The following is a 13,165-nucleotide window of genomic DNA, read 5'->3' as shown; positions in this document are numbered from 1 at the left end:
GACAAAAGAGCTGAACTACAGAAGGTGACCAAGTAAAAAGTAAACAAGGGTGAGAGAAACTGTTGGAAATGTCATATTTAAAGCAGAAAATGAGAGGGTTACACCAAGTTTCCTGGAACCATCGTTCTCAAAGTTACTTGAATTTCTCTAGTCTTGATCTTATTTACATTCATTGCTGCAGATGAGTTTAAGAGTACAGTAACATAACACGCATGCAGTACTCCACCTTGTGGTGGTGCTGGTCCAAACACAGCCAAAGAGTCATAGAAATTGTTCAAAGTTCTGAGGATAATGGTGGATGAGAACTGATTGAGACTGCATTCAAGGAAAAAGTGATGAGCTCTCTATTTCTCCTGGTGGCAGATCTCCTTCAACTATGGACAGCAACTGCTTTTTACCCACCGTGTCCATGCTGCTCATACAATATTAAACACTCAAAGGTCCCCTCAGCTTTCTCTGCTCTAGATAAACCATTCCAAAACTAGTTATCAATCAAGGACACCACCTATCAACAGATGAAGCTGAAAACGAAATTGAGGCAGAGATTAGGAGTTAGGTTGGGTTCAATGAGTGATGAAAAACAGAAAACTTTGGATGACCAACGTCATGCCAGCAATGATAAATTAGAGATGGCGAGAAGCCAGAGGGAGGGATGCAAGTGGTCAGAATTTGGAGATGGGCAAAAGGTTCCACTTTTGTTTTGAAGGGAGGGCTCTCTTGGCGATGGAGGACATCAAATGAAGTTGATTTGTAGCCAACTTTATAAGTGCCTTTGTAATGTGCCACATTAAGGGTCAAAAAGGTTGAGGACTGCACCAAAGTATAAGATGACAAACAGAAATAGAAACAATATGCAAAGACAGTGAAAAGGCAGGAGAATGGCAGCAAATCATGGCCTCATTTGGTGAGCTGGAGACAATAGAAAAAGAAACAGCCTCCAACAGCAACGTGACACTTCTGTGACAGTCATCAGCATGTGGTATAATGACAAATTAAATGCAATATTGTGAAGTGTGAGGTGGTTGATTCTTCAGATGATCAAAGAATGATGCTCTCTGGAAAGTAAGAAATTACATGAATTGACAGCTAACAAAATACTTAGAGCAAATTAACATAACTTATGACATTAAGGAGATGTTTGTCATTCTTGATGGGTCCAGCCTACAAATGACTCCAGACCCACAATGTCGTTAGCTGTCTCTCATCTGCCTTCCGAGATGGCCTTGCAGGACTCTCAGTTCAAGAGCAATTAAAGATGGACAACAATGGAGAGTGATGCCCACAATCCAAGAAAGAAAAAGTAACTAGTGCAAATTAAGTAGGGATTCTACAGAAATTGCATGAAAAAAGCAAAGAAGGAATTTTAAATGCTTCACAAACAGTGTTGAGTCTACACCTGGTATACTCTACATCTATCATGTGAATCCAATTTCCACATGACAAAATGTTGAAGCACTTGAAGAAAATTTACTGGAATTGAAAGTAATCACCAGAAAAGTCCAAGGAAGTTTATTGTCTGTACCCAAAAAGAAGTCTGAGATACCAACAGACTGGTTAAAATGAAGTAGATCAACATGATGGATGTGGAAACTTTGATCATGCCGGTTAAGTGAACATACGAAACAATGAACAAGGAATTCAGAGACTGCTGTGAATACAGAGTTTGGTGCTGAACAGAATTGCACTGACACACAGAGACCAGAATAGAAATACAGAATGTGGCCGAGACAATTGACATGGGAGGAGACTAGAGTATAAACTCGGGTGTAGACCAAACGTTTGCATCTATGCTGTATATCAGATATAAATCGCAGCCTTTACAATAACAAAATTTGACGAAAATTAAGAAAAAAAATCTAGGGAACACAGCTTTCGACCACATTGGCCGGAATGGACTTCAAATTGGTCTCACAGGACGGCACAACACAGAGGAGCCTGTGCTGCGCTGTAATGTTCCATGTTCTATGCTGCCTTAAAAGTTGCAAAGCCGAAGACAGAAAAAAGCATATGGAAGCAAAATGATTAACATATCGTAAAAAGGATAAATGCAGGCAACGGCCATCTCGAAATACAAAGATGAATCTGAAAAGCGCACCGTGCAGTACGGAAAGTATTTAAAAAGATGCACAATACAGAAACTACAGTGCAAAACAATTGGTTCCTTCTAAAGAGAAGTAGATTTTAACCCAAGCCAGCTCTTGGAGATACTTGTAACACAACGAAATGCTGCAAGATGGTGCGCGGCAATACCCAGGGCTGAGGCTGGGTGCCTAGGCCGAGATTTCAAACCTCACAACAGCTTCGCTACCGAGCGCCTCTTCCCCCGAAAACTGATACTGCTCATCCCCTCTCACAAACACCAATGAGGGGAAAACGATCGTGCAAAACACCGATACCACCTCAAAAGGACGACGCTTACCCGACGATGTAAAGACACAAGAACGCCGAACTCCGTCCCACTTCGCAGCCGACACCGACAAAATGGCGCCGGCTTGCCCGTCCGATCCGAGTCGAAGCCGCCGCGCTGCACGCTGGGACAGAGAAGGTCCGCCCATCGACCGCAGGGCCGCGTCGTCTCACGCCACGTCCGACACGTATGAGCACATACCTCCTCGCCTCCCCTGCCGCGCTAGCGGGGGGAGGGAGGGACACGTGTGCGCAGTCGCGGGGTGTGGTTTGTAGGGACGGCCTTCATTCCTGCATGGGTCTTGTCGATACTACGCATGCGCAAGGTGATGTTTGTAGATATGCGCCCTTATTCCGACATGGGACGGGACTTGGCAATACTGCACGTGCGCAAGATGCTGTTTGGCGGTATGAGCCTTTATTCCTTCAGGAGACGCGCGTGCGCAAATCCGCCGCCTAGTTGAAAACACTCAGGCATCAATGCGCAAGCGCGGTGCAGTAAGGATCAATGAATTGGGTTTGTGTTCCTATTCTTCTTGACTGAACAGTTTCATTTATATTTATTTCATTATCGTGTTATTGAGTCAAATTTTTGTTTTGGGAAAGGTTTTTTTTATTTTTGGGGGTTGTGTTTAGAACTAATTTAGGTAAAAGAAGCTAAAGTGATTTGAAGGAAAGCTTTCAAGGAGCCAGTGGTCAGGCTCTGGAATACTCCACCTGAGGAGGTACAGACAGGTGTAATCGTGACCTTCAAAAGGGATTTAGACATTTATTGGAAAGGAGCTTCTGAAAGTTTGCAGGGAGGAAGCAGAAGAATTGCACAATGCGAGAAGTCATGCATCTGAATGGTCCCTATTTCACATTCTGAGGAAGGGATACTCGAACCAAAAGTTAGCTCTGATTTCTCTCCACAGATGTTGCCAGACTTGCTGAGCTTTTTTAGCAACTTCTATTTTTGTCTCTTTCACGCTATTTATTTCTGTATGAGAGAGCCAATGACCGTTAAAGCTGTGCTGCACCTTTCCTGTGAAACTAAATTTGTTTCCATGGTCTTTTTAAATCTTGCTTTCCAAAGTATTGCGTTGTGCTTTCAATGACTTAAGACATGAAAAGTTTTTAAGTGTCACTTGTTGCTTCTATTATAACTGTTGTAGATGATGTTGCCCTTCCTAAGACCATGTCTTAACAAATAGTGATGGGGGTCAGAGTTGAAAACTGTGTTGCTGGAAAAGCGTAGCAGGTCAGACAGCATCCAGGGAGCAGGAGAATTGACATTTCGGGCATAGGCTCTTCTTCAGGCTTATGCCCGAAATGTCAATTCTGCTGCTCCTTGGATGCTGCCTGACCTGCTGCGCATTTCCAGCAATACGTTTTTCAGCTCTGATCTCCAGCATTTGCAATCCTCACTTTCTCCCAGTGTTGGGGGTCAATTAGTTTACCCACAAAACATCATAATAGGATGAATAATTTTCTTAATCAAACTGTTAGAGATAAAAATGGAAATTACTGAAAAAGCTCAGCGGGTGTGGCAGCATCTGTGGAGAGAAATCAGAGTTAATATTTTGGGTGCAGTGGCCCTTTCTCAGGACTCAGACCATTCTCTCCACAGATGCTGCCAGACCTGCTGACCTTTTCCAGCAATTTCTGCTTTTGTTTCTGATTTCCAGCATCTGCAGTTCTTCTGATTTTTGTTACAGAGATGTTATGATACCGCTGTAGCAGGTAGGATTTGAAATTGGGTCTCCTGGTTCAGAGGGAGGGACGCTAACATTGTCCCACAATTGCCCTTCACGATAATGTAGATGTGTTCTGAAATGTGATGATACACTTCTGAAGCTGGTGGGACTTGAATCTGGGCTTCTTGGCTCAGAGGTAGGGACACTACCAACCACACCACAAGATATAGTGTCCTAAACCCAGTCATCTTCAGTTGCTTCATCAATGATCTACCCTCCATTGTAAGTGGTGATCTTCATTGATTGTGTGATGTTCACCACCATTTGCGCTTCCATATGGATGCAAAAGCTATCCATATGCAGCAAGTCCATATGCAGCAGTCATTATTCAAGCTTGGGCTGATTAGTGGCAATAATATTTACACCATTGAACTGTCAGGCAATGGCCATGTCCAAAAAAAACACATCTAATAATTGTTATTTGATGTTCAAAGGTCTTACGATTGCTGAAACCCTTGTTAATGAATTCCTGGATGTTACTATTGACAAGAAACTGGGACTAGTCATTGTATGTGCTGATGCTACAAGAGGCAAGGAATTCTGTGGCAAGTAACTCCTCATGTCACCTCACTTCTTGTCCATTGTTTACAAGGCACAAGTTAGGAATGCGATCAAATATTCTCCACTTGCTTGGATGAATGCAGTCTAACGAAACACAAGAAACTCAAAATTATCTAGGAGAGAGCAGCTGGCTTGACAGGCACCTGAAGCACCATGGTGGAAGTAGTGAGTACCACCTACAAGATTCATTGCAGTAGCGTACCAAGTTTTTAACAACACATACCACCTTTATCACCTAGAAGGACAAGGGTAGCAAATGCATGGGAACGTGACCACCTACAAGTACCCCTTCAAGTTACTCAGCATCTTGACTTGAAACTGTTTCATCATTCCTTCACTATCACTGGAGTTCCGTACACCCAAAGGATGTAATGGTTCAAGAAAGCAACTGATCACCATCTTGTTAAGAGCAACTGGAGACAGACCTAACCAGCAACACTTGCATCCCTTGAACAATTTTTTTTTAAAAGATCCTCTTTGGCATTTATGTTGTAGCAGAAGTGTCCGTATCTCTCAACCAGGAGGCCCTGGTTCAAGTTCCACCATCTCCAGAGGTGCATGATGATAACACTTAGCAGGTTGATCAGAATATATTTTTTAAGATCTCTCATTATCAGCAAGGAATTGTTTTCCTGCATAATTTTACTCTTTTGCTTTTTTTCAATGAGTAAAAGAAGTCCTTATCTCACCTTTCCTGTATGATCCATTTGCATCCTTCCTAATGGCGACTTCAGTGCATATAACAGATCAAGTTCCTCACCACATTCAGAAGTGTGGAGTTGGAGAATTACGTTGCTTTCAGCAATTAATTGAGGACATTTCAGCAGATCACATGGTCTGCATGCACATGCTGTAATATGCTTACATTGTTTGATTTTATACTGTACTATAAGCTGTTTCAATGTGAATCATTGTTGTGGTTACAATAGGGAGCCTATTTCAGAAAGGAAACAACCGCGTGCTCAAGAGGCAGAACGAGAAACAGAGAGCACAAATTCCCAGCCACTTCCAACGTGCCTCAGTGAATCTCCATTATGTCTAAAATGGACATTCATGGATCATTTCTACTGGAGACTGGTGCTTCTGCAAGTTCACATTGAGTAAGGTAAGAAATGTCTTCACATAGAGAACAATGAGTTTTTGGAATTCTTTGCCACAGAAAGTGGTTGAGGCCAAAACATTGAATGTTTTCAACAAGATGTTAAGTACAGTTCTTGGGGCTAAAGGGATCAAAGAGTTTGTGAAGGGGTCTGAGTTGGATGGCAGAACAGGCTTGAAGAGTTGAATGGCTTATCGCTATATGGCCTGCTCCAGGGTTCCATATTTCTATTTTGGTGTAGCTTTACATTGAGAAGTGGTATTCCCAAATGAATCCAACACCTCCCTGACAGGAATCAGTGTTACCTCCAGGATATTAAATGATAGTGAACCATATTTCCAAATCTAGGAATTAGAGATGAGGGAGATATTTACTATGGATTGGAGGAGCAAGAGACACTGGATCTGAAGAGAGAGAGAGAGAGAGAGAGAGAGACTGTATACCTATTGGCTGAAAGAGATAGATATACTCGATGTAGACTTTTGGTGGGCAGTGGAGAGAGAGTTAGAAAGACTGTGTATGGATCTGGGACAGGGAGAAGTGACACTTTTTCTGTGATCCATAGGGGAGAAAAAGGCATGCTCTGTAGCTGGGGGGAGAAAGATTCTCTGTAGATCGGGGAAGGGAAGTTTGTGGCAGAAAGAGAAAAAGAGACTGTCTGTCTGTGAATCTTGTGGGAGAGAAACTCTTTGGAATGTTGCAGGGAATGACTTGCTGGAGATCGTGTTGAGAAACTTGCTGTGGATTGGAGGAGGTGAGAATGGCTGTAACATCAAACACACATTTTACTCTCTGCCGACATCATTGATATTCTGTTTGGTTTTCCAAGTGTCTTGTGATGGACTGTGGCACATTCATCAGATGCATTTGTTGTGCACAGAAATAGTCTATCTGTCAATGTCTACCTATTTTATCCATACTGGTCCCGCCCTTGATCAAGAATCCTTATACTTTTATTCCTGAAGACACAACTGAACCAGGATGAGAGAAAGAAAGCTGGGCAGTGGTATCTGGAAGCATGCAAAGGGTTGCAGCAATCTGCGACATACTCCTATAAAAGGCAGTTCAGGTCAGATCAACTGAAAATATCAGAACTAGAATTGATAGGATATTGTAGGATGCAGCCCACAAGTGGATAAATGGATTGAAGGTGCATGTTATCACTGAATGGCAGAACAGACTCAAAGGGATAAATAAAAGGTCAAACAACTGTTGTCCTACCAGACGATAAGGGTGCTTTCTCATTAGAGAGAGACAGAGACTCAGACAAGTGGAGTAGCTTAGTCTAAAGGTCACTATGCCTCAGTCAAGGGCAGAAGTTGTGAAGCAGAGTCTTTCGTAGTAACTTAGAGTCATTGAAATGTACAGCACGGAAACAAACCCTTCCAACTTGTCCATGCTGACCAGATAGCCTAACCTAATCTAGTCCCATTTGCCAGCACTTGGCCCATATCCCTGTAAATGCTTCCTATTCATATACCCATCCAGATGTCTTTTAAATGTTGTATTTGTACCAGCCTCCACCACTTCCTCTGGCAGCTCATTCCATACACAAACCACCCTCTGCGTGAAAAAGATGCTCCTTAGGTCTCTTTTAAATCTTTCCCCTATCACCCTAAACCTTCAGCCAATGTAGGAAGAGAACCCACACTGTTGGTATCAGTCTGTGTCGCAAACCTTCTGTCCATCTAGTTGAGCTAACCAAGTATTGCTGGAGAAAAATACTTTGTCAAAGCGTTTCATCTTGCATTCTTCAGGACACTTCAAGGGAAAAACCAACATGTGCTCTACATGAGATGAGACTGCAGATTAAGTAAAACAAGTTGGCCTGTAGCAAGGAATCTAGTATGATTCTCTCCTTCAACATCTTCATGTTGAGTTAATAACTAGCTCCAATCCTTGTCACGATTTCTTCAAATCTGTCAGATTTGCTTTACAATAATGATCAGCAGGTGGATTGGCCAAAACTGTTTTTCGTGTCCTTAGAATATCATTGACTATTTGTGAAGCTGTTGAGGAGGATGTTGGGGGCTACCTTTGATACAAAATGATTTATGACAATGAAGTTAGGTAGGCAAACCCTTGTGCTATCGAGCTGAACTGTTATTGAGCTGTTAGTTTAAAAATCTGGCTTTCACTGTCATATAGTCATACAACATGGAAACAAACCATTTGGTCCAACCAATCAGTGCTTAACATAATCCCAATCTAAAGTAGTTCCACTTACCTGCTTCTAGCTTATATCCCTCCAAACCTCTCCCATTCATATACTTACCTAAGTGCCTTTTAAATGGTGTAACTGTGCTCACATCCACCACTTCCTCAGGAAGTTCAATTCATGCGCAAACCACCTTCTGTGTAAAAAAAAGAATTTCCCCTCACGTCTTTTTTAAATCTCACCTCTCACCTTAAAAATGTGCCCCCTAGTCTTGAAATCCCCCATTCTAGGGAAAAGGCAACCACCATTAACCCTATTTACACCTTCTCATGATTTTATTAGCATTTATAAGATCACCTTTCAACCTCTTACGCTCCACGGAAAAGAAGGTGCCAGCCTCTCCAGCTTTTCTTTACTACTCAAACTTTCCATACTGTGTCAGTGTTTGGTATTGAAATAAGAGGGAATTCTGCTTCTGAAATGGAGGATCTGGATCTGAGATTTTAGTTTATTCAACACAAACTGGTTATGAACTTACTGCTGCTGCTTCATTTCTTGTAAAGTAAAAGGTTGGGGGGTGGGGGGGGTGGAGGTGATCTTACAAGAACATGAGTTACGAGCAGGCTGAGGCCACTGGGCTACCTGAGTCTGTTCTACTGTTTAATAAGATCTTGGCTTATCTAATTTGTTCCACATTGTCCTTTGTAACTGCTAACGTTTCAAGGGAGTGTAGCACTGACAGGGCCAGTCTCGGTACCAGAAACCTGGCTAACATAATGAGCGGTACATCAGGTTCCAAGCGATCGATTGCAATAGGGGACTCTCTAGTCAGAGGCACAGTCAGACATTTCTGCGGCGAACACTGAGCAATCAGAATGGTATGTGGTCTCCCTGATGCCAGAATCAAGGATATCTCTGAGACAGTGCAGAATATTCTCAGGGGGAGAGGGACCAGTAGGAGGTCATTGTACACATTGAAACCAAAGACATAAGAGAAAAAGAACAAGGTTCTGAGGATTTTAGACAGGAATTTAAAAAGGAAGTCCTTGAGGGTAGTAATATCTGGATGAATGCTGGTGCCACGAGGTAGTGAGGGTAGGAATAGGAGGACAGAGCATATGAATACATGGCTGAGGAGCTGGTGCAGGGGAGGAGGATTCCCATTTCTGGATCATTAGAATCTCTTCTGGGGTAGAAGTGACATGTATAAGAAGGACAGATTGCACCTGAATTGGAAGGTGACTATGTACTGACAGGGAGATTTGCTAGAGCTGCTTGGAAGGATTTAAACTAGTAAGAGGGAATGGGACCCAGAGAGATGATGAGAAAAGAGTACAGTCTGAGACTGGTGCAGTTTGGACAAGGCGCAAGTCAAACAGTCAAGGCAGGCAGGAACAAACCAGAGAACAAAGTAGGACTGATAAATTACTTCAATACAAGAGGCCTAACAGATAAGACCTCTCTGCAGTCCTCACTTTTGCCATCCTTGATGAAGGGCTTTTGCCCGAAACATCAATTTTCCTGCTCCTTGGATGCTGCCTGACCTGCTGTGCTTTTCCAGCACAACTCTGATCTAAACTCTGGTTTCCAGCATCTGCAGTCCTCACTTTTGGCTAACAGATAAGGCCGATGAACTCAGGGTATGGTTGGGAATGTGGGACTGGAATATCATAGCAATTACAGAAATGGCTCAGCAATGGACAGGACTGGCAGCTTAATGATCCAGGATGTAGATGCTAAAGAAAGGAGTGCAAAAGAGGAGGGGGAGTGGTGTTTTTGAATAGGGATAACATCATGGTTGTGCTTAGGGAGGATATTCCTGGGAGTACAAGCAGAGATGTTATTTGGGTGGAACTGAGAAATAAGAAAGGGATGTTCACCTTATTGGGATTGTACTATAAGCCCCCCCAATAATCAGTAAGAAATTGAGAAGCAAATTTGTAGGGATATCTCAGTTAACAGTGAGAATAAGAAAACAAAGAAAACGTGTCAGGTATAGACAGCAGGTATGGAGTTAATACTTACACAGAGTATAAAGGCAGTAAAAGAGGGAAATCTGGATGGCAGAAAGGGGACATGAGATAGCTCTGGCAAATAGGGTTAAGGAGAATCCAAAAGGAATCTACAAATACGTGAAGCACAAAAGGGTAACTAGGGAGAGAGTAGGACCCCTTAAAGATCAGCAAGGTCACCTGTGTGTGGAACCTCAGGAGATAGGGGAGATACTAAATGAATATTTTGTAACAGTGTTTACTGTGGAGGAGGGTATGGAAGCTAGAAAGCTTGGGGAAATAAATCGCAACATCTTGAAAAATGCCCATATTAAAGAGGAGGTGGTGCTGGACATCTTAAAACACACAAAGGTGGATAAAACTCTGGGACCTGATCAGGTGTACCCTGTGGGGAAGCTGGGGGAGTGATTGCTGGGCCCCTTGCTGAGATATTTAGGTCATCTATAGCCACAAGTGAGGTGCTGGAAGACTGAAGATTGCCTAACATGGTGCCATTATTTAAGAAAGCTGGTAAGGAAAAGCCAGGGAATTACAGATCGGTGAGCCTGACATCAGTGGTGGGCACATTGTTGGAGGGGATTCTGAGGGACATTTACATATATTTTGAAAGGTAAGGACGATTAAGCATAGTCAGCACAGCTTTATGTGTGGGAAATAGTGCCTTGTTAACTTAATTAAGTTTTATGAAGAAGTTACAAACAGGATCGAAGAGGGCACAGCGGTGGAGGTGATCTATATGGACTTCAGTAAGGTGTTCAACAAGCAAGGCATTGGTTAGCAATATTATATCACATGGAATACAGGGAGAACTAGCCATTTTGATACAGGACTGGTTTGAAGTTAGGAGACAGAGGCTGGTAGTGAAGGGTTCCTTATCAGACTGGATTAGATTAGATTACTTACAGTGTGGAAACAGGCCCTTCGGCCCAACAAGTCCACACCGACCTGCCGAAGCGCAACCCACCCATACCTCTACATTTACCCCTTACCTAACACTACGGGCAATTTAGCATAGCCAATTCACCTGACCCGCACATCTTTGGACTGTGGGAGGAAACCGGAGCACCTGGAGGAAATCCACGCAGACACGGGGAGAACGTGCAAACTCCACACAGTCAATCGCCTGAGGCGGGAAATGAACCCGGGTCTCTTGCGCTGTGAGGCAGCAGTGCTAACCACTGTGCCACCATGCCGCCCACGGAGTCCTGTGACCAGTGATATGCCACATTATAGTAAGTTTGCAGATTATACCAAAATTAGAGGTATAGTGGACAGCCAAGAAAGTTACCTCAGAGTTCAACAGGACATTGATCAGAAAGACCAAAGGGCTGAGGGTTGGCAGACGGAGTTTAATTTAGATAAATGTGAGGTGCTGCATTTTGGAAAGGCAAATCAGGGCAAGACTTATATTCTTAATGGTAAGGTCCTTGGGAGTGCTACTGAACAAAGGGACCTTGGAGTGCACATTCATAGTTCCTTGAAAGTGGAGTCACAGGTAGATAGGATAGTGAAGAAGGCGTTTGGTGCCTTTATTGGTGAGTGAATTCAGAATATGAATTGGGAGATGATGTTGAGACTGTACAGGCCATTGGTTAGGCCACTTTTGGAATACTGTGTTCGATTCTGGTGCTATAGGAAGAGTGTTTTGAAACAGAAAAGGGTTCAGAAAAGATTTATAAGGATGTTGCCAGGGTTGCAGAGTTTGACTTCTCGGGAAAGATTGAGTAGGCTGGGATTATTTGCCCTGGAGCATCAGAAGCCGAGGGGTGACCTTAGAGAAGTTAATAAAATCACGAGGGGCACAGATAGGGTAAATAGCCAAAGTCTCTTCCCCAGGATAGTGGAGTCCAAAACTAGAGGGCATAGGTTTAAGGTGAGGGGGGAATGATTTAAAAGGGACTAAGAGGCAACTTTTTCACATATAGAGTGGTGCGTCTACGGAATAAACTGCCAGAGGAAGTGGTGGAGGTTGGTACAATTACAATATTTAAAAGGTATCTGGAAGGGTATATGAATAAGAAAGGATGTAGTAGGATATGAGCCAAATGCTGGCAAATGGGACTAGATGATTTTAGCATATCTAGTCCAAAGTTTGGGAGAAGATTTGTAGCTCGGGTGCTCGTTGTTGTGATTCTGTTTGCTGAGCTGGGAATTTGTGTTGCAGACGTTTCATTCCCTGTCTAGGTGACATCCTCAGTGCTTGGGAGCCTCCTGTGAAGTGCTTCTGTGATGTTTCCTCCGGCATTTATAGTGGTTTGTCTCTGCCGCTTCTGGTTGTCAGTTCCAGCTGTCCGCTGCAATGCCGGTATATTGGGTCCAGGTCGATGTGTTTGTTGTTAGAATCTGTGGATGAGTGCCATGCCTCTAGGGATTCCCTGGCTGTTCTCTGTTTGGCTTGCCCTACAATAGTAGTGTTGTCCCAGTCGAATTCATGTTCCTTGTCATCTGCGTGTGTGGCTACTAAGGATAGCTGGTCGTGTCGTTTCGTGGCTAGTTGGTGTTCATACCTAATCCACGTGGACAAGTTGGACTGAATGATCTGTTTCTGTGCTGTGCAGCTCTGTGACTCTAAGTATCTTTCTGTCTCTATTCTAAAAATATTCAAGTACTCTGCTTCCACCACCTTTTCAGAGAGGTTTCTCCAAAGACTCAGGAAGGGCTCTGAGAAAAAGACTTTCTCATCTGTTTGAAATGGGTAACCCCTTTTTTATTCTAAATTCTTCCACAAGAAGAAACATTCATTCCATATCCACCTTGTCAAGATCATTCAGGATCTTAAAATGTTTCAAGTAAGGCTCCTCTTAACTCCAACAGCTACAAGCCCAGCCTGTGTGATTTCTCTTCCTAGTGGCATGGTGGCTCAGTAGTTAGTACTGCTGCCTCAAAGCGCAAAGGACAAGAGTTCGATTCCACCCTCCGGTATCTGTGTGGATTTTGCACATTCTTCCTGTGTCTTCATGTGTTTCCTCAAGGTGCTTTGGTTTCCTCCCACAGTCCAATGATGTGTAGGGCCGGTGAATTGCCCATAGTGTCCAAGGATGTGCAGGCAAGATGGATTAGCCATAAGAAATGCAGGGTTCTACGGTAAGGGCGGTGAGTCTAGGTGGGATGTTCTTCATAGGGTTGGTGTGAACACAATGGGTCAAATAGCCTGCTTCCACATTGTACAGATTCTATGATTCCCAAGGGATAC

General features: G+C 43.3%; 2 protein-coding genes across 4 annotated transcripts in view; one reads left to right on the top strand and one right to left on the bottom strand.

Annotated features, from left to right (window-relative positions):
• Positions 1-2,527, bottom strand: part of LOC132822259 (RNA-binding protein 5-like) — a 50,345-nt gene extending 47,818 nt beyond the window's left edge. For both annotated transcript variants that reach the window (XM_060835397.1, XM_060835398.1), the window contains exon 1: positions 2,420-2,527. The gene's annotated coding sequence lies outside the window, so the exon portion shown is untranslated. The remainder of the gene's footprint in view (positions 1-2,419) is intronic.
• Positions 2,528-2,885: 358 nt separating this feature from the next.
• The window catches only part of mon1a (MON1 secretory trafficking family member A), a 60,961-nt gene continuing 50,681 nt past the window's right edge, over positions 2,886-13,165 (top strand). The window contains exons 1-2 of one of the 2 annotated variants that reach the window (XM_060835394.1): positions 2,886-2,923; positions 5,633-5,808. The gene's annotated coding sequence lies outside the window, so the exon portion shown is untranslated. Of the gene's footprint in view, positions 2,924-5,250; positions 5,282-5,632; positions 5,809-13,165 lie in introns of those variants that run through there. The other variant, XM_060835396.1, reaches the window with a different exon arrangement.

This window comes from Hemiscyllium ocellatum, chromosome 14 (assembly GCF_020745735.1).
Source record: "Hemiscyllium ocellatum isolate sHemOce1 chromosome 14, sHemOce1.pat.X.cur, whole genome shotgun sequence".
In the NCBI taxonomy this organism is placed as follows: domain Eukaryota; kingdom Metazoa; phylum Chordata; class Chondrichthyes; order Orectolobiformes; family Hemiscylliidae; genus Hemiscyllium; species Hemiscyllium ocellatum.
Note: the sequence above shows the minus strand (reverse complement) of the source record. Positions and strands in the feature narration are given on the sequence as shown.